Below are 27,327 nucleotides of genomic sequence, written 5' to 3' on the forward strand. Positions count from 1 at the left end.
AAGAAGCAGAGATAGCCAACCTACAGAGCAAGAAAGGATGAAACACTACAGAGAGCAGTAGAGTTGAGAGGTAGAAAAAGATACTATTCATTCCTAAAGACGAACTTTTCTGGTTTTAGTGTCTTCCTGAAGCTTACTCCACTCCTGCCCTTCGGATCCATTAGGCACTTTACATACTTCACAAACATTTATTTGCTTTTTTGGCCAAAATAGCTTAATTTGAGTTGGTGACTTGCAACCAAGTCTAAATTGATACAAAATGATATAATTGCTTTGTAATTACGTTCGGAGTTCTTTAATAAATAGTTTCATTGTATGGCTTTAGTGTACATTTATATCATGTCTAAACGGTTTACGTTTAGAATTGATAGGCAGATTTTTGGACTTGTGTATTACAAATTCAAATTTGTATCTGAAAATTTGTATAAGCTAATTGTTATATCTATGTAATTCCTAATTTAAATAAGAGGTCTCTAAATCTCCTTACAAATCTCTAGCTATGCCATTATAATACAATTCCATTATTGAACATGAAGAATACAGTCACTTAAATATTTTATTTCTGCAAATGTTTAGATTTTTATTTTGGTAATTTAATATAACAGATTATAGCACTATATGATGTTTAGAAATATGAAAAAAATATTAAATTCAGGAAAGTTGTTTCTTATACATTATTTGATACCTTTGTTTTCCAAGGTAACAGTTTCTAATAAAAAATGAGCAGAGACTTTATGCAGTTAGAAATCAAAACACGACTTTTTTTCACCAGAGTAAAATATATCAAGGACACACTATTAGTAGGAAGCAATGAAAGATTCTTGGAAAAAATATAAACAGATACGCTAATAAGAATTAAGCAGATCATTTTACTTTAACTCCGTTTTAGAAAGCATGCACATGAAATAATGAGATTGAGATTAATAGATGAAAGGCTACCTATAGACCCATGGAGTCATATAAAAATAATTTCAGGCAAGATTTAATTTATTGATTTAATTAATTCAAAGCAAGCTTTATTGATTTGTTTTAAATATGGCAAGTGAAATGTGGACTCAGAATTCAACAAGATTTTCAAGTAACTTCTGGGAAGTGTATAACAGGAGAATATGAACATCAAATTTCTGACCGTTAATGTGTAAAATTGAAAGCAAAGAGTTTCCAAGTTGTATTAAAATGAATTCTTCTAATGCAATACCACAAAGTTTCTAAAGTCATTGGAAAGTTATTTGGTGACATCTAAATCTTACAATATTTCCTCAATGTAAATTTTGGAACATTTACATTTGGATCATTCTTTCTTTCATAAGCTCACTTTCCTATCATTGAAAAAATAATGAAATTCCAAGGAATTTTAAGAGGTCAAAATAACAAAGCAAATTATTTTTCTAGGTTAATGCAATTAAAGTACAATGATAGAGAGGAGCACACATATTTTAATGAAACCAAACCTATTTGAGAAAAGGCAAGTCAAGTTAAACAAAAGCGTAAAACTATTGCAACAATCATTACATAGATATGGCATAAGAGTATTAATGAAAAATTTCACTGGGAAAAACCTTTAAAGCTCTTTTTCATTTCTGAATTTAGTGTATCATGTTCCAACATTCAACAGTTCACCAGTTTTCTATAGAGATCTTGATTTTGATACTTGCCAGTGTGTTCAAGGGCAATAATAAGACTTTGAATTTGTGCAGTAGCTTCATACATCTGCAAGAAAAAAATATAGGTTAAATAGCTTCAGTACAACTTAGCTAGATACTTTGATATTTTAAGTAAAATAAGCTCCATCATAATATCAAACTGAATCAAGCCATATATAGGGTCTAGTTTGCGTGATTGCTAAACCTTACTTTGTGATACCTGTTGTGATGGCTTGGAGCTATGTACCCCAGAAAAACAGGTTCTTAAACTCAACCCATTCTTGTGGTGTGAGCTCACTGTAAATAGGACTTTTATGAACTTACTTCAGTTAAGGTGTGACTCAGCCGAATCAGGAGGGGTCTTAGTACTATTACTGAAGGCCTTATGGTGAAGGCCCCAGAGAGAGCACAAGAGGGAGCAGCCAGAACCTGGAAGTCAATGGAATCCAGAAGAGAAAGAAGATGCTGCCATAGGCATTGCCATGTGACTGAAAAGCCAAGGACCATGGATCACTGAGAGCAAGCCCCAGAACACTATAGACTTTTGGGAGAAAGACACCTTTCAATGACACTTAGATTTTAGACTTCTCCTAGCCGCAAAATCATGAGCCAATTAAGTCCTGTTGTTTAAACCAACTTGGTGCGTGGTATCTGCTTTAGTAGGCAGGACACTAAAACATCTGTGAAAATATTTAATTCCCTATAAAGATTATTTTAAAGTATTATAAAAAGTATTTTATAAAAATTTTGGAGGAGGGTCCTAATAAATGGCAAAGTAAAAGATATTAATATCTCAAAAAGTTTAGAAAAACTGAAAGTTTAAGAAATTGTCAAAACTTTTATCCATTTTTTTCTGAACAGTCCTTTACTCTTTGTCACCTATATTCTTTTTTAAAAAAGCATTTTTATTCCCATACTATACAATCCATCCAATGTGTGCAATCAATGGCTCTCAGTATGATCACAGAGTTGAGCTTTCATCACCAAAATCGATTTTAGAACGTTCTCATTGGTCCAAAAAACAAACAAACAAATAAACGCTTATACTCCCAAATTATTGATACTTAGCATTGGTGTGGTACCTTTGTTATAGTGATGAGAGAATATTATAATATTACTGTTACCTATAGTTCATAGTTTTCATTACATATTTTTCCCCATATACCACCCTATTTTTTTAAAGTTGCCATCTACAATATTTTTATTATAAATTTAGTTGCAAGCATGTAAATTCCAACAATGTAAAAGCTGACTTATTGAAAAATTAAGTTGTCACATCAGTCTCTTAAAGATATTTATTGGAATATCTGCTTGATACCATAATCAATGTATAAAAACTTGATCGAGTCCTTTTAGGTAAGAAAATTTGGATTGTTTTTTTTCCCTGAACTTATATTTACATTCCACTTCTGCCTCAAAAATCTCTTAATTTTACATATACATATATTTTTTTTATTTAATACCAATCAGTAATGTGTGGTGAATTTTATTGAATGTTTTAGTGGAATCTCTTAAGATCATCTTTTTTTTTTAACTTTTTTTATTGTATAGTATAACATATACAAAGCAAAGCAATAAAAAAGCAATAGTTTTCAAAGCACTCTTCAACAAGGGGTTACAAGATAGATCCCAGAGTTTGTCATGGACTACCATATGATCCTCTCAGTTTTTTCTTCTAGATGCTCCAGGATATAGGAGGCTAGAAGGCTTAAATACTTTTTTATCATCACAATTGACTTTTTTCCCTTCTTTTTTTTGTGAACAATAACATATATACAAAAAAGCTATAAATTTCAAAGCACAATACCACAATTAGTTGTAGAACATATTTCCAACTTTGACATGGGTTACAATTTCACAATTTTAGGTTTTTACTTCTAGCTGCTCTAAAATTTTGGAGACTAAAAGAAATATCAATTCAATGATTCAACATTCATATTCATTTCTTAAGTCCTATCTTCTATGTATAATTCCATCATCACCTTTGATCTTTCCATACCTCTTTGGGGTTGTCTGGGCTATGGCAATTCTAAATTTTTTTTATATTGGATATTAGAAGGGTCTGTCACTAATATGGGGTAGGGAGATGGGACTATCTGATGTTCTGGAGAGGCTAGCTGGGTTTCAAGACTTATCTGGACCAGGGACCCATCTGGAGGTTGTAGGTTTCTGGAAAGGTACTCTAGTGCCCGGAACCTTTGTACCACCCTATTTTTATGACCTTATATTATTGACATATATTTCTTCTAGTTCATTGAAGGACATTCTCATATTTGTACTATTTACCCTTGTAATCATCCCTACCAGGGTTCAATATATTTTACAGTCCCACATTCCATCCTCTAGCTTCCTTTTAGTGACATACCTGACTGTAAACTTCTCCATTCAACCACAACACTTAATGTGCTACCATCACCTTTATCCATTTCCAAACATTTACAATCAACCTAAATTTAAAAAATGCACAAAGTAAGAATTAGTTCCCCTTCCTCTACTCCCATTTTATCCCCTTGAAACCTATATTCTAGATGTTAACTCTTAGTTTCTTTACTGTAATTAGCTCATATCAGTGAGGTCATAACAATCTTGGACATTATGTGTATGCTTATTTCACTCAACATAAAGTCCTCATGTTGTTGCATGCATCAGGACCTCATTCTTGCTTATAGCTGAATAATATTCCATTATATGTAGATACCACATTCTATTTATCCATTCATTGATTGATGGACACTTGTAAGTGTCCATCTTTTGGCACTGGTAAGTAAAGCTGCTATGAACACCAGTGTACAAATATCTGGTTCCCTGCTGACCATATACCTAGTAGTGGGATTGCTGGATCATATGGCAATTCAATACTTAGCTTCCTGAGGAACTGCCAAACTTTCATCTATGGTGGCTGTACCATTCTACAATCCCACCAGCAGTGAATAAGTGTTCCTATTTATCCACATCCTCTGCAACACTTTTCTGTTTTTTCAGTTGTGCCCAATCTAGTAGGTGTGAAATGATAACTCATTGTAGCTAGTGATGTTGAGCATCTTTTTGTGTGCTTTTGAGACATCTGTATTTCTTTTTTTGGAAAAGTCTATTCAAGTATTTTGCCCATTTTGTAATGTGGTTGTCTTTTTTTTTTTTTTTTTTTGCATGGGCAGGTACCAGGAATCAAACCTGGGTCTCCAGCATGGCAGGCAAGAATTCTGCCACTGAGTCACCATTGCACAGCCCTGCCTTTTTTTTTTTTTCTTGTTGTAGTGTTATAGGATTTCCTTTATATATCTGGATATTTAACCCTTGTCAGATATGCAGTTTCCAAATATTTTCTCCCATTGAATAGGCTACCTTTTCACTTTGTTGAAAAAGCTCTTATAAGTGCAACATTTTTAATTTGAGGAGGCCTCATTTGCATATATTTTTTCTTCTGCTTTGGGTGTAAAGTCTAAGAAACCACTGCCTACCAGTAGAGTTTTAACATGCTTCTTTACATTTTTTGGAAGTTCTATTGTACTAGCTCTAACATTTAGGCCTTTGATACAACTGAATTAATTTTTATAAGGTATGATATAGAGATCCTCTTTCATCAAAAATCAATTTGCCATAGATGTGAGAGTCTATTTCTGAACTCTGAATTGATTCCATTGATTGATATATTTACCCTTATGCCATTACCATGCTGTCTGACCTCTGTAGCTATGTAATATGCTTTAAAGCAGGGATTTGTGAGCCCTTCAACTTTGTTTTTCTTTTTCAAGATGTTTCTGGCTCTTTGGGACAACTTGCCCTTACAAATGAATTTGATGGCTTTTCCACTTCTGCAAATTAAGGGGCTGGAATTTTGACTGATACTGTGTGAATTTGTAGATCAAATTGGGTAGACTGACATCTTAAAAATATTTAGTTATATTTAGTTTTCCAATTCATGAACACAGTATGTCCTTTCATCTGGTTGGGTCTTTGATTTCTTTTAGCGATATTTTATAGATTTCTGGGTATAAGTCCTTTATATCCTTGGTTAAACTTATTCCTAGATATTCGATTCTACTGATTGCTATTGTAAATGGAATTTTTTTTTTCTGGATTTCCTCTTCATATTGCCCCTTACTAATGCATAGGAACACTACTGAGTTTTGTATGTTGATCTTGTATCCCACCACTTTGCTGCACTCATTTATTAGTTTAGTGGTTTTGTTGTAGATTTTTCTAAATACAGGATCTGCCATCTTAGAATAGTGGAAGTTCTACTTCTTCCTTTCCAATTTGGATCACTCATTTCTTTTGCCTAATTCCTCTAGCTAAAATTTCCAGCACAATGTAGAATAACAAGAGTGGCATCCTTGTCTCATTCTAGATCTTGACGCAAGATATTTACTAATTTCTCTTGCAATTTCTTCTTTGATCTACTGATTGAGTGTGTGGTTTATTCTCCACATTTGTGAATTTTCCAGTTCTCCTACTTTTGATTTCTGGCTTCATTTCCTTATAATCAGAGAAAGAGCTTTGCATATTTCAAATCTATTATAATTTATTGACACTTCTTTTGAGACCCTACAGGTAGCCTATCCTGGAGAATAATCCATGAGCATTTAAGAATATATACCCTGCTGTTTGAGGGTGCAATGTTCTGTATAGGTCTGTTAAGTCTATATGATTTATCTATTGAGCCTCTCTCTAGCTGTTCTATCTATTGATGAGAGGGTTGTATTGATCACCAACTATTACTGTAGAAATGTTTATTTCTCCCTTCAATTTTGGTTTGATTTGTTGTTTGTCTCATGTATTTTGGGCACCCAGGTTAAGTGCATAAATATTTGTGACTGTTATTTCTTTTCAGATTGCCCCTTTTATTACTATATGATATCCTTCTTTGTCTCTCATAACAGTTTTGCATTTAAAGTCCATTTTGTCAATATTTGTATAGCTATCCCAGTTCTTCTTTGGTTACCGTTTTTGTTGAATATAATTTTCCAACCTTTCACTTTTAAGCTATTTGTGTCATTGGGTCTAAGGTGAGTCTTATAGACAGTATATAGATGAGTCATAGGGTTTCTTTTTGTCCATTTGGCTAATCTGTGCCTTTTAACTGGAATGACTAATCTATCAACATTCAGTGATTTTAATTAAAGGCAGTATTTACTTCAGCCATTTTTTCCTTTGATTTATGTGTGTTGTATTTTATATTTGTGTCTTTATTTTTTACCCTTTTAGTTATCCTTACTAATAATCTTTATTTCTACATTCTCCAAGCCCCCCTCTTCTGTTTTTCCTTTCAGCCTGTAGAATTCCCTTTAGTGTTTCTTGTTGAGCAGGTCTCTTGTTCACGAACCCTCTCAGTGTCTTTTTATCTGTGACTATTTTAAAGTCTCCCTCATTAAAAAAAAAATTTATTTATTAATTAAAAAAATTAAACCAAATAAAACATCAACATATATAATCAGTAATTCACAATATCATCACTTAGTTGCATATTCATCATTTCTTAGAATATTTGCATTAATTCAGAAAAAGAAATAAAAAGACAATAGAAAAAGAAATAAAACAAACACAGAAAAGAAAAAAAAAGATTATACCTACCATACCCCTTACCCCTCACTTTCATTGATCATTAGCATTTCAAGCTAAATTAACTTCAGCATTTGTTCCCCTATTATTTATTTTTATTCCATATGTTCTACTCATTTGTTGACAAGGTAGATAAAAGGAGTATCAGACATAAGATTTTCACAATCACACAGTCACATTGTGAAAGCTATATCATTATTCAATCATCCTCAAGAAACATGGCTACAAGAACACAGCTCTACATTTTCAGGCAGTTCCCTCCAGCCTCTCCATTACATCTTGAATAACAAGATGATATCTACTAATGCATAAGAATAACCTCCAGGATAACCTCTCAACTCTGGAATCTCTCAGTCATTGACACTTTGTCTCATTTCAGTCTTCCCCCTTTTGGTTGAGAAGGTTTTCTCAATCCCTAGGTGCTGAGTCTCAGCTCATTCTAGGGTTTTTCTCAATCCCTTGATGCTGAGTCTCAACTCACTCTAGGATCTCTGTCCCACATTGCCAGGAAGGTCCACACCCCTAGGAGTCATGTCCCACGTAGACAGGGGGAGGGTGGTGAGATTGCTTGTTGTGTTGGCTGGAGAGAGAGGCCACATCTGAGCAACAAAAGAGGTTCTCTTGGGGGTGACTCTTAGGCCTAAATTTTAAGTAGACTTGACCTATCCTTTTGGGGGTTAATTTTCATATGAACAAACCCCAAGACTAGCGGCTCAGCCTATAGCTTTGGTTGTCCACACTGCTTGTGAGAATATCAAGAATTCAACTTGGGGAAGTTGAATTTCTCCCCGTTCTCACCATTCCCTGAAGGGGGCTTTGCAAATACTTTTCCACTCACTGATCGCATCACTCTGTCTCCCTCATTTTTGAAGGGCAGTTATGCTGGATAAAGAATTCTTGACTGGCAGTTCTTCTCTGATGAGAAATCAGAAAATAGTCTTATTGTATGTTCCTGTTATGTGATGAATCACTTTTCTCTTGGCGCTTTCAGAATTCTCTCTTTATCTTTGGCATTTGACCGTCTGATTGCGCTATGTCTTGAAGTAGATCCATTGCAAATTATTCTGTTTGGAGTATGTTGCACTTTTTGGATATGTATATTTATGCTTTCATAAGAGTTAGGAAGTTTTTGGCCATTATTTCCTCAAATATCCCTGCTGCCCCTTTTCTCTTTTCTTCTCCTTCAGGGACACCCATGAAGCCTATGTTTGTGTGCGTTGTGCTATCATTAAAATCTTTTAGATCCTGCAAACTTTTTTCCATTCTCTATCTGTTTTTTTCTGAATGTATGCTTTCAACTGCTCTGTCTTCTACTTTGCTGACTCTTTCTTCTGCCTGTTCAAATGTGCTACTGTATGCCTCTTGCATATTTTTAATTTCTTCTAGTGTGTCATTCATTCCAATCCTCTCTATTATATTTTCTTTTAGGATTTCAAATTCTTCTTTTGCTCACACAGTGTCTTCTTAATATTCTGCATCTCTTTGGCCATAGTTTCCTTTTATCTCCTTGAATTGAGTTAGGAGATTTGTTTGAACATATTTGATAAGGTGTTCCAAATTCTGTATTTCATCCAATTTATTTTTTGAGTGGACCATATTTTACTGTTTCTTATTATGGCTTTAATTTTTTGCTGTTATCTGGGCATCTCATTATCTTGATGAGATTATTCTGAATGTCAGCTTCTCTCTTTTGTCTTGGATTTTGTTGTTGAAAGGGTTGTATTAAGGCTCTTCTTTGACACTTTCCCAGTTAAGACTGGGCCAGGGACCCACTCTGAGAGTGCAGACCAGTTCCAACAGGCCCTGAGAAGAGGGTAAGGAAAGCCAACAAAAGCCTTTTATTCAGCTGCACTTTCCTGGCCTGCCCAATAGGTAGCTGTCTTCATCAAGAAGTCCCCTGATGGCTCCCAAAAATGCACTTGCCTTGCCTGCCTAGCAGATGGCCCTCTTCGGCAATCTATTCCACACAGCCCTAACAAGGCAGGATACTTTCAGCCTACTAGTGGTTCACCTGTAACATGGGTTGAAACAATGGTGTGGTGGTACTTGTATGGGGTGGGCTAAAGCAGCAGGACCTAGTGGGACCCAATAGCTGGATCAGTACACGGCTGTGTTCCCCTCTGTTCTTGGGGAGGTAGACTTCCATAGCCTTCCAAGTCCTGGGCTGACCCAAAACTGCTTGACTTGAGGATAGAGATGGGTGCCATGAGCCACAGCTGAGTGAATTACAGTTTTTAACTGCTGTTTCTTGGTGTTTTCATCCTCTCTTTCCTGTTTGCTGTGCAGCACACCAGTGGTCTTCAGGGCCCTGAAACAGTTGTTTTGGACAGTTTCTGCCTGTCCACTCATTGTTTTTGGAAGGTGAGTGAGGACTGCAATTCCCTATTCTGCTATTGTCCCAGAAGTCCGACCCTATATTCTTATGTCCAGTCATTCTCTATTCTACTCTTAGACCTGATTTTTCACTCTTGCTACCTAAGGAAAACAGTTGTTAAAGAAAAACTGCGTGAGGATTTGGTTTTGTTCACTTGGATATTCCTTATTTCTAGTTTAAACTTCTAACTCCAGTCATTTATCAGTTCATCTTCTCAGATGGCAAAGAGTTAAATAGTTGCTAATAATAACAGTATTATATGCTCCAATATAGTAATATGACTAGACAAGCCTGTGACTTTGGATAAAACACCGATTCTGGTCCTTAGTTTCTGCACCTATGATGAAGGTGGGTGGGGGGCTACACTACATCTAAAATTCCACCTCAGTCTAGCAAGCTATGACTCTATCCCAAATAACTGGATTTGTCAAGTAATTTGTTGGGCAGAGGCAGGTGTGGTGCAGGGAATCAATGGAAGAGAAACTGAGAAGCATTAAGCCACTTGTGGGGAATACATACATTTGTATCTCATTTACTAAAATATTATTATCTCTAAGTTTTTCTAACCACTAATATAATTTAGAAGATGGATTTATCTATATCAATATTGTCTTCTAATATTAGTTTTTGATTCCAAATATAGTTTCAATCAATTCGAGAGTTGTCAGGTAAGATTCAAAGCAAAATAATTAACTCAGAATGTCATGCATATGCTTAGAAGAGCAAAGATATTTACAATTAACTCAAAGGCTGATCAAGACAAACTATATGTGTTTGTATCATTTATTTTGTCAGCCTATCATCTATTTTTTCCTTTAGTATAGATGTAGCAAGTTTACAGAACAATCATGCATAAAATACAGGATTCCCATATATCAACCTACCACCAACACCTTGCATTGGTGTGAACATTTGTTATAATTGATGATAGCAATTTGATATAATTGTACTCTTAACTAAAGTCCATGGTTTAACTTAGGGTTCACTGTTTATTTAGTGAAGTTCCATGGAATTTTTCTTTAATTTTTTCAACATATATGTAAAACCAAAAATTTCCTCTTTTAATCATATTCATATATGTATATCTATTACACTGTTGTTAATTGAATTCACAATGTCGTGCTACCATCACCACCATAAATCGCCAAAACATTTCATCATTCCAAATAAGAACATCAGTTTCCCACTCTTTAGCTCTACTCCATTCTGAGTAACCTATATTCTAGATTCTGACTCTATGAGTTTGCTTTTTCTAATTATCTCAAATCTAAGAGATTATACAATATTTGTCCTTTTGTGTCTAACTTATTTCACTCAATATGATGTCTTCAAGATTCATCCATGTCACACATATCAGGACTTCATTCTTTTGTATGGATGAATTATATTCCATTATATGTATAAACCACATTCTATTTATCCATTCTTCAGCTGATGGATACTTGGGTTGCATCCATCTTTTGGCCACCCTATTACCTTTTAAAGCATATGCCCCAACAATGGTAACATTCTTCTTTGTGCTAATTAGTTCGAAAAACGTTGACTCACAGCCTCTATAGGCAAAGTCATTTATCATTATGAGTGGTATAAAGACTAAATAACAAGAAATATATCCTGTCATTTATGAATAGTCTGTGCTCTAAAAAATAGAAAACATTTTTAACCTTACCTGATAGATCTTGGCATCCCTCATCAGTTTCTCAACAGGATATTCAGTACTATATTCTTTGCCTCCAAAAATTTGCACAGCATCAGTAGCTAATTGATTTGCAATATTTGCAGAATATGCCTTTGCAATCGAGGCAAAAAAAAGGTATTTTGGTGACCAGAATCGACCTCCCAAGCTGCTCTCTGGTAGGTTAATCTTGCTAGTTCAACTTTCATTGCCATTTCAGCCAGCAAGAAAGATATCCTTTGGGGGCTAGAATTAAAAACAAAGGGAAAAAGAAAGCTTAAGAATACTAGTTGACAAAAGCAGGCTATTTTGTAGAATGCTCTTCATATTTTCTCATTACAGCATGAAGGTTATGCACTTTGAGTGAGATACCCTCTGAGTGTCTGCTGGAACTCATTAAAGGAAATTGCTACAGAAAAAAAAAAATAAGGTGTGTTAGTTTCTGACAGGGGAAAGCGAGTATCATAACAAGGACAAATAAAAGATGCTTCCTATCCTCTAGATATTCATAATCAAATAGGAGACATAAGACAAATACTTTCAACTCAGATAGCGCTATATGAGTTATATGACTAAGATACATTATAGGATAGAAACGTGTTCACTATATATTGTTATGTGACATTTTCAAGCTATTTATAGTACAGTTACAGGTTTGGAAAAATATATTCATGATGAAAGAGAACACAACAAAAGGTTCACTGTAATTATCTCGGGAGGGAGATTATGGATGAGGGTTTTTTTTGTTTATTTGTTTACTTATTTTTACTTATATGTATCCTCTAAACCATTCTACAATGGACACAGATTAATGAAACATACAGTAAAATAGTAAAGAAGTCTCACAGGCATTCAGAACCATGAGTTGTAAGATGATTAGAAAGGAACTTCATTCAGTAGGTAACATCAAATGGGTTTGAAAAGTAGGAGGCTGTAAAAACCATAAATTCTATGAGTAGTGTTTTGTTTTCCTAGGCTGCTCCAATAAATACTATGAAATGGTTTGGCTTAAGCATGGCAATTTATTAGCTTACAATTTTTAAGCCAGGGAAAATGTCCAAATTAAGGCATCATGATGGCGATGCTTTCTTTCCAAAGCCTGGCTTTTAGTGCTTCTTGTTCCTCTGCCACGTGGCAAGGCAGATGGTGGTGTCTTCTGGTCTCTCCCTTTTCCTCGGGGTTTTGCTGATTTCAGCTTCTTGCTTCCATGGCCTTATCCACCATCGTGCTATTCCACACAGCATTACTTTCGATCCAGCAACCCACTTCACAGCAAATGAAATGTGGAAATGGGCAAATAGTTACAACATTTACTGGTCTTACCATATTCCTCATAATCCTGAAGGAGCTCGATTGATAGATGGTGAATAGTCTTTTGAAGATTCAGTTATGGTATCAACTAGATGGCAATACCTTTCAGGGCTGGGGAAATGTTCTCTAGGAGATAACATTTGATATACTCGTCTATGTATACATCCCTCTATGGCGCTGTTTCTCCCATAACCAAGTTTCATGGGTCCAGAAATCATGGGGTAGAAATGGAAGAGGCACCACTCATTGTTAACCCTTGTGATCCACTTAAAATTCTTTTGCTCCCTGTCCCTGCAACTTTAAGTTCTGCTGGTCTACAGGTCTTAGTTACAAAAGGAGGAGGAGTGCTTCCACTAGGAGGCACAACTACAATTCCATTGAACTGGAAGTTAAGACTGTCACCTGGCCACTTTAGGCTTCTTATTCTCTGAATAAGCAAAGAAGGAAATTTACTGTACTGGCTGGGATAACTGATCCTGACTATCAAAGGGAAATAGGACTGGAACTACACAATGGAGGTAAAGAAGAGTTTGCCTGGAATACAGATCACTTAGGGCATCTCTTAGTACTACCATGCCCTATGATTAAAGTCAATGGAAAACTGCAACAACCCAGTCCAGGCTGGATTACCAGTGGCTCAGAAACTTCACGAATGAAGGTCTAGGTCACCCTACTAGGCAAAGAACCAGGGCCAGCTGAGATGCTTATTGAGGGTAAAAGGAATATGGAATGGATAGTGGATGAAGGTAATTATAAGTATGAGTTAAAACCATTTGACCAGTTATAGAAATAAGGACAATAATGGTTATGAATATTTCTTCCTTGTTTTTTAATGAACATATATATATATATATATACACACACACATAAAGCAAATATCTTTGTTTTCTTCCCTATCTTATCCCCTTATCATGTGACATAAATTGTATTAGCTTCATGTTGCAGTATTCAAGTTATAGGATATCAAGTTTAATACTGAATATTTCCCAAGGACTTGCACCCTATCCTGGGGAGAGCTAGTGCATTTCCTGTTGTACCTAGGACATTTGAAATATGTACAGGCAGAAATATGGATGTTACTCTTTTTATTTAGAGATAAAGTATGGTTTAAGGAGATGTGTATTGCTTCCAAGCTGACAAGGGCTGAACTGTAATGGCTAAGCGCATTTGTCAACTTGGCCAGGTGATGGTGTCCAGTTGTTTGGTCAAGAAAATACCAGTCTGATTGTTACTATGCAGATATTCCATGGACTTATTTCATCAGTAAGTTGATTGTATTTATGGCTGATTATATCTAAAATCAAATTAGGAGATTGCCTTCCATAATGAAAGAAGTTTCATCCAATCAGCTGAAGACTTTAAAAGGAGAAGTGATGATTTCTCAGTAAGAAGAGAGAATTTCCATTTGTACTTCAGCTAGACAGCCTCTCCTGGGGAATTTATCTAAAACCCTCATTGGAGTTCCCAGCTTGTGGATTGCTCTATGGAAGTTGGACTTGCCCATCCCCAGTCGTATAAAATAATTCTTATAAAAATCTCTTATTTATAGATATTTCCTATCAGTTCATTTCTCTAGACAACCCTGACTAATACAAGAAGTGAACAAAATCACAAAAACTAAAACAAGAAAACCTGAGCTTTTCAATTTCATATATTTACTATACTTCCTAACAAAATAACACAAAATCACACTATTTACAATGTGAAAAGCTGCTTGAGATTGGCGTAATTAGGTTTTAGAGGAGGCATGATTAACCAGTGTGAAAACTCCTTTTTGGAATAAGATGAACAACATCCTCCCTTATTTCTACTGGTTTGAACTGTGCCCCTTCTTCTAAGGCAATGACTCTTTTATAAAAATTTTTACATTTTGAATAGGTAATACATCTGCTAAGTTCAAAGTTCAATAGATAGAAAATGTGAAGTTTCACTCCTACTTCTATCACCTCAGCCCTCTTTCTACTCTGTCTTCTTTTCAGGAGATGGCCAACGTTTTCAGTTTTTTTTATATCATCCCAGAGATATTTTATATACATATAAGCAAAAACATATATGGATATAACAAAAACATATATTGGTCTCCACTTCTTCAAATATATGCTAGCCTACATGCAGATGATACTTCATTTTTCTTTTTTTACTTTCAGTCATTCTTGGAGTACTTTCCTTATCAATACATAAAGAACTTTATGTGTTTTCACAATATGGATGATCAACACTTCTTTTTTTTTAACATGGTCAGACACCAGGAATCGAACCTAGGTCTCTGGCATGGCAGGCAAGAATTCTGCCACTAAGCCACTGTCACACTGCCTGATGATCAACATTTTGATTGTTTCTATAGAATGTCAAAATGAATACACTATGCATATATCATACTGTATATATGGGAGTACATTTAAAGGATAAATATGATTTGGAGTAGATCTGTAGGATAACCATTTCTAGATCAGTCCAAAGTATATACTTTGGTACCTTTATGAACCACATTTTAGCAAAGTGTATGTACTTTGATACAAGCTGCTCAAGTGTAGTTCATATAGGCTGTACCAATTTATGTTTCCATTGGCAATTTATAAAGTGCTCCTTTCCCCACAGCCTTTTCAATCTGGTATATAATACAAAGTTTTAAGATTCCTATGCACCTCTCTGAGAGACTATGATTCAAAAGATCTGGAGGTGGGCCCAGGTTTAAATATTTTTTAACCAGGACTCCCAGTGAGTCTCATTCAGTTGTTTTCAGCCCACACTCTGAGAAACTCTGCACTAAACCCAGTTCAGGTTCCCTATAATGTGTCCAGCCCATGATAATTGCCCTACAACCCAGTGTTTAGTTCTCACTTTGGGCTAAATCTTATATTACTTTTTGTTTCAAGATATGTAATTTATTTCCAAGCTAAGGTTAAAGGTTCCTGAGGGTTTCTATCTGGAAAGAGCACGTGTCACATAGAAAGAGTACAGGTTCTTTAAATAAGTGACTATGTGAGCTCAAATACTGGCTCTATCATTTATTGACTGGCCCTAATGTTTTTATGTGTGCTACAGAGGAATAATAAACAATATCTACTCCATAGTTTGGTTGTGAGTATTAAAAGAGTAAATGCATGCAAAGGACTTGGAATAGTATACCGAGAAAGCATCCTATTATTAGTATTTTAATATGGTGGGCCTTCAATTGCTGTTTGTTGAATGAAAGAAATAGAAATTCGTAGTTCAAGCATTAGAAATACAAAGGTCTCCAAAACAAAAGTTCCCTGCTTGTGTAAATGTGTTTACTCTCTCCCCTCATATCCTCACTCGAATATAAACTCCAGGTTTCACAGCTAATAATTTGTGGAAGGAGGATTCTAACCTAGACCTGACTTTCAGCCCATAATCTTTTCACTGAGTCACAGTTTCCCAAAGAAAAGACATATTAATGGCAGCTCTTGGTTTAGTTTTTCAGAACGGCAGAATGAATTACTTTTCCACTCCTTCTAATTGGCCTGACATTGAATGCTACTCATAGTGGAGGAAGCAAAATAGTTACAACAACAAAGAAAGGAAAATATATTTAAGTCTCAGGTCTCTGTCCCCCTCCCCCAATCCATTTTTCTACCCAGAAATGGAAATACTGTGAAAAAGTAATTTCTTAATTGGCAATAATGGTCAATACTTCTGGGAGTTATTCTTATCAGATTATTTCGTAGCATCCTAGACCACTCTAACTTTTGCCAAATGTAAAGTTTTAGTACATTAAGGAGGAGGCAGTTGTCACTAAGTGATGTTAAAGTCCAGTGTTCTGTTATCAATGCTACTAGTTTTAATCACTGGTAAGAAAAAGCACCATTTGATTTTCTGCCGCTTTCTTCAGCCGCATCAGGTTGAGTCAGATGAAGACAAGATGCAGAGATACATAGCATGCACTCAAAGACAGAAATAATAACAACAGTAATAAACATGGTAGTGAATGGCACTGTTGTTACTGGACTATCACACCATACTGTCTTTTAGAGAAAAATCTAAGCTATATATAAATCAACCCCTTGCTTGGCTAGGAAATATAAGACTATAGGCAAGGGTCCCAGGGATTGCAAACATGTTCACTACAGTCAATTTTATTGTATTGTTTTAGACCACATGGAAAAATAATCTGGTTGAGTACTTTAAGAAGTCGGAGTATAGGCACAATTAATGAGTGCAGGTTAGCACTGAGTCAAAAAGCAGTAGTATTGTATGCTTCCAACATAAAATATAGCCAGCATATTCAGAGAGTAAGAATAAGAGGCAGAGAAATTATAGAAATTGAATAAGAAATAACTAAGAACTATGCAAAGGCTAGTTATTTTAGAAGGCAAGCAGACTGCAACATAGTTTTATTTTAGAAAGTTAAAACACTCCTAATGTGCTAATTTAATAAGTAAAAGAAAATAGACTACATAGAATGTCATAAATGTATCTGGAATATCCACTGATTTGAACAGATAATGTTGAAAGGATGAAACTAATCTTTACCACAAATAAATGAAGTGATACATACTACATACATACACCACTTTACAGTCCTCTCTCCCATATTCATACATACCCATAACCAATACAAGATCAAAATATTTAAAAAGTAAATCTAACTTATATAATATATATTTTGTACGCTGTATGGTAGGGTCACATTTCACTCTTTTTCCATGTGAGTATCCCATTACTGCAGCACCATTTATTGAATTTTTTTGTTTGTTTTTGTCAGTTTCTTTGTTTGTCTTGGGAAGTGCGTGGGCCAGGAATTGAACCTGGGTCTCCTTCATGGCAGCCGAGAATTCTATCACTGAATTACCCTCGCTCCCCCACTAATTTATATTTTTTGCTTCTAAATTTCCATATGAAAACAAAGATGAGTATGCCGTGATATATTATATATCTCCCAATGTTAGACATGAAGTGGCCAAATAATTTGTTTGGACTCCAAGTATGAAATGACTCTTCTAACTCTAATAATGACTGTAATAAATGTAGAAGTGAGACCGAACCATAACCCAGGCAGGCAACTATACATAAGACACTGGTGTTTTCACCTCAAGTTTCAGTTAAACATGATCTCTGAACAAAGTACAGACACCAATGGCTAATTAGACCTTTTGGTCTAGGTCCTGGTTAAAGATAAGCTACAGACATCATGACACCTTCATGGGGAGAGTGGCTGCCTTCTCTGGAATGCTTTGTGATACATTAATCAATAAGGACACCATGTGCCCATAACCAGGAACTAGCCCCTCCTAAGTGCGTGTGCAATAGCACTCCAACTCCTGGAACAGGCCATGTAATTTTGGTCCTTGCCCAAGCAGACTTTGGAAGTCACATCCAGAAGGGCACGCTGCGCCTGGGACCCTGTGGACTGGTTGGGACTCTCCGGGACTTCCTCAGCCTGAATTATCAGATGTAGGAACTATCCCGTTTGGTGAAAATTTTTCTCTCTCTCTCTTGCTTTTACTTTTACAATCTGCTGGCCAGGATTAAAGTGTCTTATATTTGCTTGTTTGTTATACTTGTTTATGCTGCTGCATGCATTGTTTTGTATAATCATTTTGAACTAATAATCAGAAAATACACGGAAAAGCCTTTTAAATGATCAATAAATTATTCAAATTGTTAATCAAATTGTGCCTTCTGCTCTTGAATATTGCCCATGTGAAACAATGACATAACAGTGCTTTAGAACATGGACTTTGTGGAGTAGAGCTGCAAAGAGCACACAAATGGGGACCATCTGCAAAAGGGGTAACAAGGAATGGCGGCATCATTCCAATATACTTTTAACTAAAAATGAAGGCAACCAACATCTGCAGAGTACTTAAAAAGGGAACAATTCTCATAGGACTCAGGTGATAAAAGTGAGTGAACTGTAAGCAGGATTTTTCTGTACTTAATAATAAGGACCTTCAGGCAAAAATACCTTGGTGCAGATGGTAAAGATACTGAAAAAAGAATAGTCACAAGCTACAAGAAGGGGAATGTAAAGGAAAAAAAAATACATATTGAGTTGAAGAACATCAAAACTAAGAATTATCATCAGATACTTGGTGAGGAAGACATACCTGGAGAGGATGACAAATTTTCACTGAAGAGTAATTAAAGTTATCTGTTTATAATGAAGTCAAATTAACATTTAGTAAAATGTATACAGATAGTTCTAACAACATAAATGAGTTAACACTGACTTTCTTTCTGGCCATAAACATAAAGTAAAGATTGATTTTTTAAAAAAAGAACAATCAAAGGGAAGAAACAGAAATCTCCAGGTGCCTCCAAGAAGACATTTAAATCTTGATTGAGAAAAGATGACAAAGAGAAGGAAAAAAATATCTGGCTCAGATTTGGGTCCAACGGATAGGAGCTGAAATTTTAAGGAATACTAAAGAGCAGGAGTGTTGGACATAAGTGTGACCAAGGAAAGGGGCTGAAACTAAGATTTCCTGTGTCAATGAACTTCTTCTGAAAAGGGGAACTAAAAATCTCTGCTCATCAGGACTGAAAGAACATAAGAAAGTTTATCTCTTACCCTGGACTCTGTTTTGGAGGTTAAAAAAATAAAAGAAAGAAGAGAATCTCTTACAGCATAACTCAGTATACGATCCCTGTGTTACAGGATTCCCCCAAGTGCATAAATTAAGGTAAAAAAACTGCTTCTAGAATAGTAAAGCCCCTGGGTGCTTGAAAGATGAAAATCTAAAACCAATATCTAAGATATGTCCGCAAACCAATGAAAAAAAAAATGATACCAGCTGCAAATAAATAGCTCAGAAGCAAAAATTAAAACAATAGGAAATAACTGGCCATAACAGAGTTAGAAGGTAGAACAGATAAAAAAAATCAGATGGACTAAATAACAGATTAAACACAGGATTGGAATTGGGAAGCAGATCTGAGAAAGTTACCTAGCACAGAGAGAGAAATTATAAAAACTGGGGTTAAGGGACAAGGAACAGTACTAATTCAGGTTTGATCTGTGGATCAGCACTAGTCTGCAAGTTTTATCAGTTCACAGTACAGAAGACAAGCATAAGCATTTAAAAATTTTTATACCAGTTTGACATTGTTGCAACACTTTTAATGTATTTTAAAGAAATAATGGTCCATAATGGACTGGAAATTGAAAACAAATAAGCAAAATAGTCTTTATCACAGATAGTTTGAGAACCATAGGTTCTCTGCAGAGTAGGTTCACTGTACACATATAAGGAGTTACAGAAAGAGAGAATATAGAAAATGAAACAGCATCAATATTTGAAGAGATAACAGCTTAAACCTTCCCCAGAAATTCATGGAAGACGTGATATTTTAGATAAAAAATGATCTGATACTCAAGAAGACATGGGAAATAATAAGGAGCTAAAAGCATGGAGTAGAGTCCTGGATTTATGATTTAAAAACTGTGCCCTTGGACAAATTATTTAGCCTCCTTGAGCCTCAATTTCTTCTATAATGGACATTACTGTACTACCAAAACCGATTGCTGGAAGAGTTCAATAATATATTCAAAATGCTTACAATAGTGTCAGGTATATAAGAGGTACTAAGTAAATATTGTTCTTTCTTCTTTTAAATTAAAACCCATCCCAATAGACCATATTATGTTCTTGCTGTCAAAACAGAAATAGATTAAATTGCAATTTAAAAATAACTTCCAAGTATTTAGATGAAAATAAGTATCTTTTCTTCTGAACAAAGTAAGAACGGTATTTAAATTACCTCTACAAGCAGCTTTCTAAAAGTTTTCCTCTCCAGGGCATACTTGGTAGTTTCATCCAAAGCTCTTTGTCCTAGTCCAACTGCACCAGCTGCTACCTAGTATTTTAACATTTCATAAAACAAAAGTTTATGTTGTCTTTAAAACACAGAGAATGTGGTTATCTAAGAGTTTAAATTAAGGATTATACAAAGAGAAGATGGCCTACAGCTTAAGACAATAAGAGAATTGGGGCAGTGGGGATAAGAATTTAAGATTATATTATTTACAAGTTACAGGTTAATGGCAGGCATTTTGGAGGCATAAAAGCATAGCCTACAGAAAACGTCATTTTTCTATGTTAACAAAGGAAAGTTTACTAGGTGTAATATTCTTAATGAGTCAGAGAACCAGAAATGACTACATGTCAACACTAATGATTGTCAAATGCCTCTCTTGTAAATCTACCAACAACTACAGCAATTTTATATATGTTGGCATAATTTCTATAAATATGAGAAGCAAAAGAGTTGAACATTTCTAAAAAGTAATGTTGACAATGTCTCTCCACTTTTAATAAAAGCAGACTATTAAGAAAAAAACAAGCATGCAATGTTGAAATGAAACTACTTACTGCAATAAAGATCCTATAAATAATAAGGGGGATGGGGAATGGGATGTTTTGGGGGTTCATTTTATTTTTATTTTTTTATTTTTTGGAGTAATGAAAATGTCAAAAAATCAAATTGGGTGATGAATGCACAGCTATATGATGATACTGTGAACTGCTGATTGTATACTTTGGATGATTATATGGTATGTGAATATATAATATACCTCAATGAAATTGCAAAGACAGATCCTATAAAGATGATCAACTTATATTACTTACTGGAGGTCTGGTTTTATCAAAAACTCCCATTGTAATTTTGAAACCAACTCCTTCACCAATTAAAACATTTTCTTTAGGCACTTTCACATCTTCAAAGACAATTCCCTGTATCTGAACATCGCTGGCCTATGTTTAATCCCTTACAAGAAAACTGATGTATTTTAAGAAACATTTTTTTTTTTTGAGCTAGGATCAATTTTTGTTTTAACTGTTGTTTGTGACTTTCTGCAATTGTCTAAAACAGAGGTTGACAGCCTAAGGCCTGCAATACCTGCTTTTCTAAATAAAATTTTAGTGGGCCACAGCTACAGTATTCATTTATGTATCATCTTTGGCTGCTTTTTTGCTTCAAAGGCAAAAATGAGTAATTGTGACAGACCATATGGACCGCAAAGCTTAAAATATTTATTATCTGTACCTTTACAGAAAAAATTTATCAAGCCTTTTTTTGAGAAAATGTTTCACACAGAGTAAAACCAATACTTGTCTAAAGGTCTACAGGTTCATATTATTTATAGAGACAAATCTCATTGTATGTTTGCAGGCTCTTTTACTGTGAGTGTCAGAACAGCGGATTTGAACAGGCAGATGAAAGGATCAGCAAACTAGAGGATAGGACACCCAAGGCATTACAGACAAAATAAGAGATAAAGTAAAGAATGAAAAAAAATTGCGCAGGGTCTCAGGGAATTGAATGATAGCATGAAGAACATAAAACATGCATGCCATGGGTGTCCTAGAAGCAAAGAAGAAGGTAAAAAGGGCAGAAAGAATATTTCCGGAAAAGATGGTTGAAATTTTCCCAATCCTTACGAGGAACATAAATTTACAGGTTCAAGAAGTGCAATGTATTCCAAACAGAATAAATCCTAATAGACATACACTGAGACATATACTAATAAGAATGTCAAATGCCAAAGATAAAGAAAGATACCTGAAAGCAGCAAGAGGAAAGTGAGTTGTCACATACAAAGGAAACATAATAAGCCTAAGTCTCAATTTTTCATCAGAAACCATTGAGGAAAGAAGGCAGTTTTATATTTAAATATATATGATATATTTTGTACACTGAAAGAGAAAAACTGCCAGACTAGAGTTCTTTATCCAAAAATACTGCCCTTCAAAAATGAGGAAGAGCTTAAAACATTCAGATAAACAAAAACTGAAAGAATTTGTCGACAAGAGACCTACCCTACAAGAAATACTAAAGGTAGTTCTATGGGCTAAAAGGGAAAGATAGGAGAGAAAGGCTTTGGAAGAGAGTGCAGAAATGAAGATTATCATTAGGGTAACTAAAAGTATAAAAAGAGAGACAAAAATAAGATACAACATGTAAAATACATGAGGCAAACACTGATAAAACTGAAGGGAGAAAATACGTTTGTACAATAATAATTGGAGACTTCAATATACCACTCCCATCAAAGATTATCTAGAAAGATCTATAGTGAGACAAAAAACTCACTTGAAGAATGTGATAGGTGACCTAGACCTAACAGACATATATAGAACATCGCACCCCAAAACACCAGGATATACATTCTTCTCTAGTGCTCATGGATCATCCTCCAGGATAGACCACATGTTTGGACACAGAACAAGTCCCAATAAATTTGCAAGACTGAAAATTTACAGAGTATGTTCTCTGACCATAATGGAATGATGCTGGATATCAACAACAGGCAGAGAACTGAAAAATTCACAAATATATGTTGGCTAAGGAACAATCTTAAATAATCATGGGTTAAAGAAGAAATTGCAAGAGAAATCAATATGTATCTGAAGATGAATGAAAATGAGAGAACTTATGGGATGCAGTGAAGGCAGGGTTCAGAGGGAAATTTTATAGCCCTAAACACTTACATTACAAAAGAGGAAAGAGCTAAAATCAAAGATCTAATTTCCCATCTGGAAGAACTAAAAGAATAGCAAACTAATCCCTGAGCAAACTGAAGGAAAGAAATAACAATGATTAGAGTGAAAAGAAATGAAATTGAGGATAAGGAAATAATAGATTCAACAAAAGGACACATATTGTATGATCTCACTAATATGATCTTATTATAATAAGCAAACTCATAATGTTAAAATTTAACATATAAGTTACTAGGAAATAGAATGAAGGTAAAGAATGGGGAGCTGATGCTTAGTTTGTGCCAAATTTCTAATCTGTTGATTGTTAATATTTGGAGGTGAATGGCAGTGATGGTAGCACATTATTGCGTGTGTAATTAACAAAGCTGAATTATGCGTGTGAATGGGTGAAATGGGAAGTTGAGGGTGATGTGTGTCAGTAGAAGGAAAACTAGAGGATAAAATATGGGATTGTGTAACATACTGAACCTTGTTGTGGATGATGACTGGTTAGTAGTACAAATATAATAATGTTCTTGGATGAACCAGAACAAATATACATCACTATTACAAGAGGTTAAAAGTGGGTGGTATATGGAGAAAATACACCTAGTGCAAACTGTAAACTATAGTTAACATTAATATTCTTTCATTGGTTGTAACAAAGATACCGTTCTAATGCTAAGTGTCAATAAGGGGCTATAGGGGGTATGGGGTTTTTCTTTTAGGAGTAATGAAAATGTTCTAAAATTGATTGTGGTGATGAATACACAACGTTTTTTAAAGATCCATGGGTTTTACACTTTGGATTCCACAATTTATTTTTATCCTAACTTAATCTGAACAAAATATTTTCTATAAAGGAAACAGTAATAGTAATTTCAAATTTATAGTTAAAATAATATCTGATTTCTTAATTACTGATAAATATACACTTTACCTTTCTTCCAACCTGGATTCCTGGAGTATCTGCATCCACAATAAATCCAGTAAAGGCTTTACTAAGAGGAGCCTTAGGATTTGGATCAGAACGAGCCAATAAAAAATCCCTAATATACATATATACACACATATTATGATGATGGTAATAGTGGCAGATAATACATGGTTACAGCTATCTCAGGTAACCCAGTAATCTTAATTTTTATTGCCTCTATTGCAGAGATGAAGAAATGAAGAATGAGAGAGGGTTAAAAAACTTGCTCAAGTTATATTCCTGGATGAAGCATGTCTAGTATTCTATTTCAGGTCTCCTTCTTAATCGTTATGTCATTCAGCTTTTTTTGGTAGTTTTGAGTTGTAAGCAAAAATTCCTTGTATCAAGAGCATTAATATAAAAAGAAGGTATGCATATATTGTAACTAGCATTTTTTCTCCCCCCTAACCAATTTTATCCTTCAAGGGGAAAGCTATCTATAAAAGAAGGCAAATAGGACTGCCTGTGAAAAGGAATAATATGAGACCGAGATACCTGTGTTCTGACAACTGTCCCTTTTATGCAGTGAAGTCAGTGGTTTTTGAAATGGCTAAATTATGAATTTCTACTGGTTTGTCCTTCCAAAAAAGTTTCCCGGAAAGATTTTGAAATGAAATATAAGGAGGAAGATGCGCAAAGCATTCAAACCTCCGTCTAATATATTACTACATGGTCTGGTACAGGAGAATTTTTAAAAATGTATTTCTGCGCAAACAACAAATGCATTTTCTATTCTTAAAACCAATAAATTACCATTTATTCTATAGTTTTATTTAATAGTAATAATTAAAATAAATAGTAAAAAGCATTTTCTAGTTTCACTTATTAACTATTTGCCTTACCATATGAATAGTTGTACTTTGTCAGTTCTTAAAATTACAAAAGCTTCTAATTGCATGTTAGATTTCTCTGAATTTCTTAAACCTTAATTGCTTCTTCACTTTTTAAAATTATTTGTTGATATTATGATGAATTGCTTAATCATAACACGCTAACACAGCACTCTATAATTCTGGACATTTAGGATATTTGTAGGAGATTCATGGATATGAAAACTGTATAAAATAAAAAATAGCTTTCTGGAAGACTCAATGCCCAGAATGATACTTTATATGCCAGAAATTGTACTGCAGACACTCGTACTGAATCAGAATTTTTGCAGATAAGAAGGCAGCTCTTTATTCTGATTACTGAAAAAGTCCTCCTTCTAGGAAGACTCTATTTATATAGTCTAGTGATAGGCAAATATATTATTTTCCATGATACCTCAACATATACTGGACAACAGTATTGTTGTAAAGCTTGTCCTTACATTGAGTGAAATTCTGCATCTTTCTCACTTTCAATCATTAACCCTAAACTGGCTTCCTGAAGCAACAATTCAAGTCTGCTTTTTTTTCTATGTGTTATTTCAAATAGTTCAAGATTCTTCTAAAATAGCCAAGCCCAATTCCTTTATTCCTCAAAGAATATGTTTTATAAGCTCCTCCAAATGCAGGACACTTACCTGCTTCAGAATTCATTAAAATCTGTCAATGCATATCTTAAAATGTGTTGCCTAGAAGTGCCACCATTTTTTCATGTTTGATGAGATCCTTTCATTACTTCAGCTTGAAATTACATTTGCTTTTTAAGTGCTGATACATCATACAGTTGATTCCTATTGAACCTGTAGATACTTATAAATCATTCTGCATCCTTCTTTTCCAAATAATACTGCCAAATACGTCTTTCTTCAACATATTAATATTTATACAAAGGATTTTTGATCCTTTGTTGAATTTCATATCATTTAGATTCATATACTTAGACCTTCTAGATTTTATTTAAATAAAAATTTTGTCCCCTTTAAACATAACCTGAATTTTAAGACCACCTTTGTTTATTGCTCAAAACAAGAGAGATGTGCCATACCAATGGTCTTCTGTTTTCTTCAGAGGCTCAGGGGGTTCCAAGAAATACTAGTAAAGGAGTTTGGTAGAGGAGATAACAATGCCAAGTCCAAGGGACCCTTCCTTCCTAATCAGATTCAACCACAGCAGCAGTTTTTATTTTATTTTGCCAATTAAGATTCTGAGAGCCAATCGGAAGGATCAGTTTATAGGCTTATAAAAATAGTTTTTGAAAATAATTCAACTATTTCTAATCTCTTTGGACCTTCCAGTTCCTTGAGTATAGCTTACCTTAACTGTAGTGTTTTTAAAAATAATGGGAAGAAAAGAAGGGAAATCCTGAATGTAAAGCACTCATGAAGCAATACAGAAATGTTTTAAACAACATGCCAATTAGCTTTTTCACCGTTGGTTACCCACATCTTCTGACCATTAATAATATACTCATCTCCTTTCTTTTCTGCTTTGGTCATTTTACCAATTTTTATAGCAGACCTGCATTTTATAGCAGGTCTATATCAGAGCCTGCTTTAGGTTCTGTTACACAATTGGCCTTGAAAATGTGGAAACAAGGGAAAAAATTAATGTTAATTATTAAATTATGGACATTTGGAACCAGGGTTTTATTTTAAACCAGTAGTTTAAAACATGTTAAATTATATAAAAATAAAATGATGTTAGGGAATCAAACTGCTCAAATGTAAAACATTTGATGTATAGATTAAAGTTAGGTATAGCATACCAATAAACTATATCAAAATTTAAAATGTTAGATATCCTCAACCAAGTTAATTAATTCAAATTTGAATGTACTTATTCATTCACACATTTATCAAGTATCTATTATGTACCGCTTTATGAATTTGGAGATGGGAAAGCTAGACATGAAAGATATCCTTTCCTCAAGATTTTTGCAAGGTAACAAGAGTTACATACAATGTAATTGTTATATGTATAAGTATGAAAGGCATACACATGCTTGAGATACTAGTTTTGCCTTAGGGTATCAATGAAAAGCTTCCCGGAGGAGGTGGCACTTAATTCTTAAAAAAGAAAAGGATCCTGTGGAAAGAAGGAAAGGGGTGGAACATATATTTCAGGCCGAAGAGGCGGAGTTATCCAGTATTTGCAATGCTGAAAGTATCAGAGACCCATAGCATGTGAATTCTGTATATGCAAGAAAATGGTAGGAAATAAGTCTGGGAAAAAAAGAGGGAGATAGAGGACAAGGAAACCTTTATATCATACTTAGAAATTAAAATTTTATTTGGTAGAAACAGAGGAGTGACAAGATGTAAGCAGCTGCTAAAGGCAGTAGTGAGGGGCAAGTGTTAGGTAGTTCAGTTATTCAATTTTATTGAGAGACAAGTTTCTGTGGACACAATGCCTAAAAGCACAAGTTCCTTGCATGCAAGATACTTACAGCTCAAAGAAGAGAGTAACCTTAAC

General features: G+C 34.6%; 1 long non-coding RNA gene and 1 pseudogene across 1 annotated transcript in view; one reads left to right on the forward strand and one right to left on the reverse strand.

The window, feature by feature from the left end:
* The window catches only part of LOC143650147 (uncharacterized), a 143,602-nt gene that overhangs the window by 83,948 nt on the left and 32,327 nt on the right, over window positions 1-27,327 (forward strand). The window lies entirely within an intron of this gene.
* LOC143650944 (medium-chain specific acyl-CoA dehydrogenase, mitochondrial-like) lies at window positions 1,609-26,300 on the reverse strand (annotated as a pseudogene).

This window comes from Tamandua tetradactyla, chromosome 11 (assembly GCF_023851605.1).
Source record: "Tamandua tetradactyla isolate mTamTet1 chromosome 11, mTamTet1.pri, whole genome shotgun sequence".
Lineage (NCBI taxonomy): Eukaryota > Metazoa > Chordata > Mammalia > Pilosa > Myrmecophagidae > Tamandua > Tamandua tetradactyla.